This window comes from Microcaecilia unicolor, chromosome 5 (genome assembly GCF_901765095.1).
Source record: "Microcaecilia unicolor chromosome 5, aMicUni1.1, whole genome shotgun sequence".
Lineage (NCBI taxonomy): Eukaryota > Metazoa > Chordata > Amphibia > Gymnophiona > Siphonopidae > Microcaecilia > Microcaecilia unicolor.
The window spans coordinates 324,366,537-324,373,513 of record NC_044035.1 but is presented as its reverse complement, the minus strand read 5'-3'; positions in this window follow the sequence as shown (position 1 = coordinate 324,373,513).

The following is a 6,977-nucleotide window of genomic DNA, read 5'->3' as shown; positions in this document are numbered from 1 at the left end:
GGAATAAAGTCTCATTGCTGTGGGTGGACTGGACTAGAGGATGGAGACCAGTTGAGCTGAGATGAACCGGGAAAAGAGCAGGACTATCCTGGATGTGGGTAGTTTCTGAACTGGTGGGTTGTAGTACTGGAAGGGGCTCAGGTGCTTGTAAGATTGAAGCTGTAGCCTTAACAAAATTTTTAATGTGGTGAAACAGAGTAGAGGTTGCATGGGCTGTAGCAAGAAGGAAATATCTCCAGCTAGACTAAGGGCATGGTGTTGAGTGGATTTGTTCTGTTTAGGAGGGGGGGGGGGTACTCTCCCTTCTGAGAGGGAAGGGGAGATTTACGTTTGCCCATAGTGGAGGTGACAGAAGCTGAAGGGAGTGAGAGAGGGGGACTGTTAGCCTGCTTCCCTTTGTCAAGCTGAGGGCTTGACTTTTGGAAGTGTTTTTTTGTTTCCTTATGATTTAATGTTTGTTTACTCGATGTAAAGGGGGGTGGGGTAGGGGCAGAGAGACAGTCCCAGATCTGTGAGCTTTGCTCTCCAGAACCCACAGCGATAGCAAAAGAGGAGCTTGCTTGATGGTTATTTTGTTGTTTCCAGGTAGCACGGAAACAAAAGGGAAACTGGAGTGACGTTAAGAACCAAAGATTAAGACAGTTTGCTAACGAACACAACAAAAATGTTTCTGAAGCTTTTGTGAAAAGACAAAAGCAAGGCATGAAGGAGAGAGCTTGCCTCTTTGGGAAATTCGAGGCAGTGCAGGTGCCACCATACATGCTCAGACATCTAAGATTTCTCTGAGTTGAGTGAACAAAGACATGCAAGGTCTGTCAGATAACATCACCTGCATTCCCTTCCCTTGTCTCTGGAGAAGAACAGAACCAAATACAAAGGCAGTAATTCCAAATGAAGTTTAGTCTCTTAATGTTGACGCACAATGCTCAGTGTGGCCACATTTCACAAAGGCTGCATGAGGTGTCACTATGCATTTCTTGAGTTATCGCAGTAGGGATACTTTAGTAACATACAAACTAAAGCTAAATTTTTAATCACAATTAAAGGCATTTCCTTACAAAATAAGTACCTGTTTATAACATGTAACCTGCTTTGAGTGTAGCCACAGAAAGATGGTGTATCAAATTCCATCCCCCTTCAGGGCTTGATAATCTTCCTCCCTCCTCTTCCTAAGATCTAACATCTCTCCCTTCCATGAGCAGCGACATGCTCTCTTTGTGGCTTCTGGAACTTACTGCATCAGCCACAGTTTCACCAGAGACATCTCCAGGTCTGCAGCTCATGCCTCAATCCCCCCCGCCAACCCTACCTTAAAAGTGGTCTTCTGTTGGTCACAGGCAGGAGCAGCATTGCACATATGCTGCCTAGGGCCTGTCCTACCTGTGCAGAAACAGGAAGTGATGTCAGGAGGCAGGCCAGAAGGAAACAACTGGAGTAGGCTATAGGCAGCATATATGTGTCATACTGCTGGAGACTAACAGAACACCACCTTTTATGGTAGATTGGTGGGTGGAAGATGCTAGATTGTGCCGAGAATAGGGATTGGGAGTTGGACAGGAGATGAGATGTCTGGAAGAAGCAGGAGACATGCTTAATTTTTAAAATTACAATTAATGCATTAGTCACAGTTAACTGCGATTAACTTGCAACCGTAACAAGCCACTATGGGAAAATTAGGTTCTTACCGTGATAATTTTCTTTCCTTTAGTCATAGCAGATGCAGCCATTACAGATGGGTTGTGTCCATCAACCAGCAGAGGGAGATAGAGAGCACACTTTTTTTCAGTGCCTCATACCAGCTTGCTCCACTGCCTCTCTTCAGTATTTGAAACTTCCAAAGCAGTATGGCAAACCGCAATGGGAATAACATGAGCTTTCCTCACAGCGAACGATGGCCCTACAACAAAGGGCATTAACTCAGAATGGAGGGAATGAAACATCCTCCCGGAGGGCATAAACTCATCCTCCAAAACATGAAACTGGAGGGAATTAAGTCATCCTCCTTTAATTGAACAAGAATCCTGAAGACTGTTTTCCGACTTTCTCCCAAGGACGGAATCTCCAGGAAACACGAACAGAACCTGAAATAGATTTACAGCAGATAGCATCAGACAGGGAGGGATCATGGTTGCATCTGCTATGACTAAAGGAAAGAAAATTATCACGGTAAGAACCTAATTTTCCCTTCCTTGTCATCAAGCAGATGCAGCCATTACAGATGGGATGTATCAAAGCAATCCTTAAATAGGGTGGGAACAAGCCACACCACGCGCCAGCACTTGCGCTCCAAAATGTGCGTCCCTCCTGGCAGCCACATCCAGCCTGTAATGTCTGGCAAAAGAGAGCTTAGAAGCCCATGTTGCTGCACTACAAATCTCTTGAAGAGAGAGTGCTCCAGTTTCAGCCCAAGAAGAGGAAATTCCTCTAGTGGAATGCGCCTTAAAGGCATCAGGCGGAGGCCGGCCGGCAAGCAAATAAGCTGAAAAGAGATTCTTTAAGCCAGCGGGCAATAGTGGCTTTAGACGCTGGAGACCCTCTGCGAGGACCTGATAGCAAAACAAACAGATGATCAGAAGTCCTGAAAGAGTTAGTAACTCGCAGATACTGCAGCACAGTCCTGCGTACATCCAACAGGTGCAATTGCTCAAAAGATTCTGGAAACTCCTCCTCGACAAAGGAGGGCAAGAAAATAGGTTGGTTTAGGTGAAACACTGAAACCACCTTAGGCAAGGAGGAAGGCACGGTCCGAACCGTGACCCCGGACTCTGAAAACTGCAGAAAAGGGTCTCTACAGGACAGCGCCTGGAGCTCTGACACCCGTCTCGCCGAAGTAATGGCCACTAACAAGACGGCCTTCAGTGTCAAATCTTTCTGTGAAGCACGCCGAAGAGGTTCAAAGGGAGCACACTGAAGGGCCTTCAGCACTAGCGCCAGGTTCCAAGCTGGACAAGGTGCACACACGGGAGAACGGAGCCGAAGCACCCCTCTAAGAAACCGTGCCACATCCGGATGAGCAGCTAAAGACACGCCTTCAACCTTGCCACGCGAGGAGGCCAACGCTGCCACTTGCACCCGCAGGGAATTATAGGCCAAGCCTTTTTGTACACCATCCTGCAAAAAGTCCAGAATCAGCGAGACAGGAGCCCGCAGGGATGTGATCTCTCTGGAAGCACACCAGACTTCAAACTGGCGCCAAATCCTGGCATAAGCCATGGAAGTGGAATGCTTGCGGGCTTGCAGGAGAGTGGTAATTACTTTATTGGAATAGCCTCTGCCTCTCAATTGCGCCCTCTCAATCACCAGGCCATAAGACCAAATCGGCCTGTGTCCTCCATGGTCACCGGACCCTGTGACAACAGGTTGGGAACCAGAGGTAACTGAAGGGGATCCTCTACGAGCATCTGTCGGAGGTCCGCATACCAAGGCCTCCTGGGCCAATCCGGGGCGACGAGAACCACTTCTGGATGCAGCCAAATCCGCAGGAGCACTCGCCCTATCAAGGGCCACGGAGGGAACACATACAGTAGGCCCGGAGGCCAAGGTTGAGCCAAGGCATCCAACCCCGCTGCGCGAGGATCTCTCCGTCTGCTGAAGAAGCACGGGACTTTGGCATTGGTGCTTGTCACCATTAGATCGATCACGGGCTTGCCCCACTTGGCACATATCTGCAGAAACACTTCGTCTGCAAGTTCCCACTCCGCTGGATCGATCTGATGCCTGCTTAGATAATCGGCTTGCACGTTGCTCTGACCTGCAATGTGAGCTGCCGACAGAAACTGTAGATGCAGCTCGGCCCAGTGGCAAATTTGTTTGGCCTGCGCGGCTAGAGCTCTGCACTGAGTGCCGCCTTGTCGATTTATGTAGGCCACTGCTGTCGTGTTGTCCGACATCACTCTGACAGCCAATCCTTCCAGGGTCACTTGAAAGGCCAGATGCGCTTGAAACACCGCTTTCAACTCTAGGCGGTTGATGGACCACTCCGACTCCTCGGGTGTCCATAGACCCTGGGCATGCTTCCCCTTGCAATGTGCGCCCCAGCCTTTCAGACTGGCATCTGTCACCACTAGGCACCAATCGGGGAGCGCCAGCAGCATTCCTCGCCGCAGCATGCTGTCTGAGCACCACCACTCCATGCTGAGTCGGGCCGTAGGGAGCCAAGAGAGTCTGCATTGGTAATCCTGAGATACTGGAGACCATCTTTGGAGTAGAGCATACTGTAGAGGTCTCAGGTGCGCTCTCGCCCAGGGCACCAGTTCCATGGTGGCCGTCATCGATCCAAGCAGCTGGACAATGTCCCAAGCTCGCGGGCGGGGCATCCTCAGGAGCAGACGGACCTGATTCTGAAGCTTGCACTGCCTTTGCTCGGGTAGGTACACATACCCTGAGGCTGTGTCGAACCTGGCCCCCAAATATTCTAGAGACTGTGAGGGGGTCAGGTGACTTTTGGCCAAATTGACGACCCAGCCCAGAGATTGAAGTACTGAGACCACTCTGGCTGTTAGATGCTGACTCTCTGCAGCAAAGTTTGCTCGAATGAGCCAGTCGTCCAGGTACGGGTGAACCCGAATACCCTCTCGCCTTAGAAAGGCAGCTACTACCACCATAACCTTTGAAAAGGTGCGGGGAGCTGTGGCGAGGCCAAAAGACAAGGCCCGGAACTGGAAATGCTTTCCCATCACCGCAAACCTCAGAAACTTCTGGTGCGGGGGCCAAATTGGAATGTGCAAGTAAGCTTCTTTCAGGTCCAGAAACGTGAGAAACTCTCCTGGCTGTACCGCCGCAATGACAGAGCGCAGGGTTTCCATGTGAAAATGCCGCACTCTCAGGGACCTGTTTAATTCTTTTAAGTCCAGAATAGGGTGAAAAGACCCTCCTTTTCGTGGCACCACAAAGGACATGGAGTAGCAGCCGTGTTCGGCGGGAGGTACCGGGGACACGGCCCCTATCTGAATCAGACCTTGTAAAGTCTCCTCTACCGCCGCCCATTTGGCAGCAGAACCGCATCGGGACTCAACAAAGACGTCTCTTACAGGGGCGTCGAATTCTATTCTGTAACCGTCTCTGATCAGGTCCAAGACCCACTGATCTGAGGAAATGTTGGCCCACTCCTCGGCAAAGAGGGAAAGACGTCCTCCGCTGATAGGACTCGAGGAGAGGGCCGGCGCACCATCATTGAGAGGGTCGCCCCTGAACTTCAGGCCTTGAGCCAGTGGCTGTGGAACGTTTGTTCGAGCGAAAGGAGTTCCTCTGCTGAAAACGGGCATGAGAAGTGAACCCAGCAGAACGCCCCGTGCGGTACCTTCGAGCTTCACGGAAGCGAGGTCTGTAAGAGGAGTGGACCGCCGCACCCTTAGAGGAAGGCCGAGGCCTATCTTCGGGCAAGCGCTGGGGTTTAGCCTCACCCAGGCCCTTCACAATTTTCTCCAACTCCTCACCAAACAGGAGAAGGCCTTGAAAGGGCAACTTCACCAACCTTTGCTTAGAGGCCATGTCCGCCGCCCAATGCCGTAGCCAAAGAAGACGGCGAGCCGCCACTGCCATGTGTTTAGCCAAAGCTCTGACAATATCATAAAGGCCAAAATCACCCCGATCGCGGGCCCACCCCGGAGGAGTCAGAAAACACTCTTACCTCACTGGACCGAGTATCACAGCTCCAGTCCCACAGAAAAAGACAAGGAAAAAAACCTCTGTTCCTTTTTTTTTTTACGCTGTGAGGAAAGCAGAGGTAAATAGAACTCTGGAGGCTCAGGTGAGTGGGAAAGGCAGGGAAAGGGCGAACCTATGTGCCTGCATCCACTGTTGGTGGGGAAGGACAGGGAAAGCTAAGCAATGTGTCCACATCCACGGAGGTATGGGTAAGGAAGGGAAAGGGTGAACCTATGTGCCTTTAAAGTGAAGCTGCTATAGCCTCCAACACCCCTGCTAACAACTGGCAAAAGCACAGGAGCAACCTCCAGGCAGATTTTAGATGGAGCTCGAAGAAGCTGCAGCCACCATTGTTGCCAGGGTTGCGGTCTTCCCGCAACACTGGGCGGGTTTTCTGCGAGCAGCTGCGGAAAAGTTTCGGCGGGTTTGGGCTTTTTTCCTGTGGTCGCTGTGCGTTTTTTGGGGCTTCTATTGGTCCACTTTGGTCCAATAGAAGCTTTCCCGGGGCTTCTATTGGTCCGATGTGGTCCAATAGAAGCTTTTCAGGGGCGTGGTTGATGTCAGGGGCGGGGATAATGACGTGGAAGGCGGGGCTGGTGACATAAGGGCGGGGTTGGTGACGTGGGAGGCGGGGTTTGACTTTGGGCATTTTTTGGGCTGATTTTGGGCTGGGAAAATTCTTCCCATCTGGCAACCTTGGCAGCCACTCTGCTAGGGGAGATAGAGAATACTGAAGAGAGACAGTGGAGCAAGCTGGTATGAGGCACTGAAAAAGTGTGCTCTCTATCTCCCTCTGCTGGTTGATGGACACAACCCATCTGTAATGGCTGCATCTGCTTGATGACAAGGAAATGCTTTTTCTTTTTGTCTTAGTAATAACGAGAGCGTGCATGTTTAATCTTTTTTTTTTCGGTTTCTCTCAAATGCCTTTTTATCTGCCTAGGACTGCTTTCTCTCCAGTCCTCACTTTATTCATTTTCATCTTTCACCTACTTACTAGTTTTCCCACTTCTCATGTCCTCTCACACACCTCCTAATACCCCATTTCCACCCACTACACTTATCGCCTCTCCACTCCTTCCCTGTAACTTGTCTACCTTTCTTTTCCACTTCCATATTACTTCATTATTCTGATATGCAACCCCCTAATCTCTCCCATTCTTATCCCCTTCCTGTCTCACCCTCTTCATAGCCCTTGCCTATTTCTTGCCTCTTCCCCATCCCTCTGCCTCTCCATATGCCCTTGTATCTTCCTTCTCCCTTCACCTAGCTCCTCTCCACCACCCACTGGGCCAGCATTTCCATTGGAACCTCCCTCCCTTGAGTCAAGT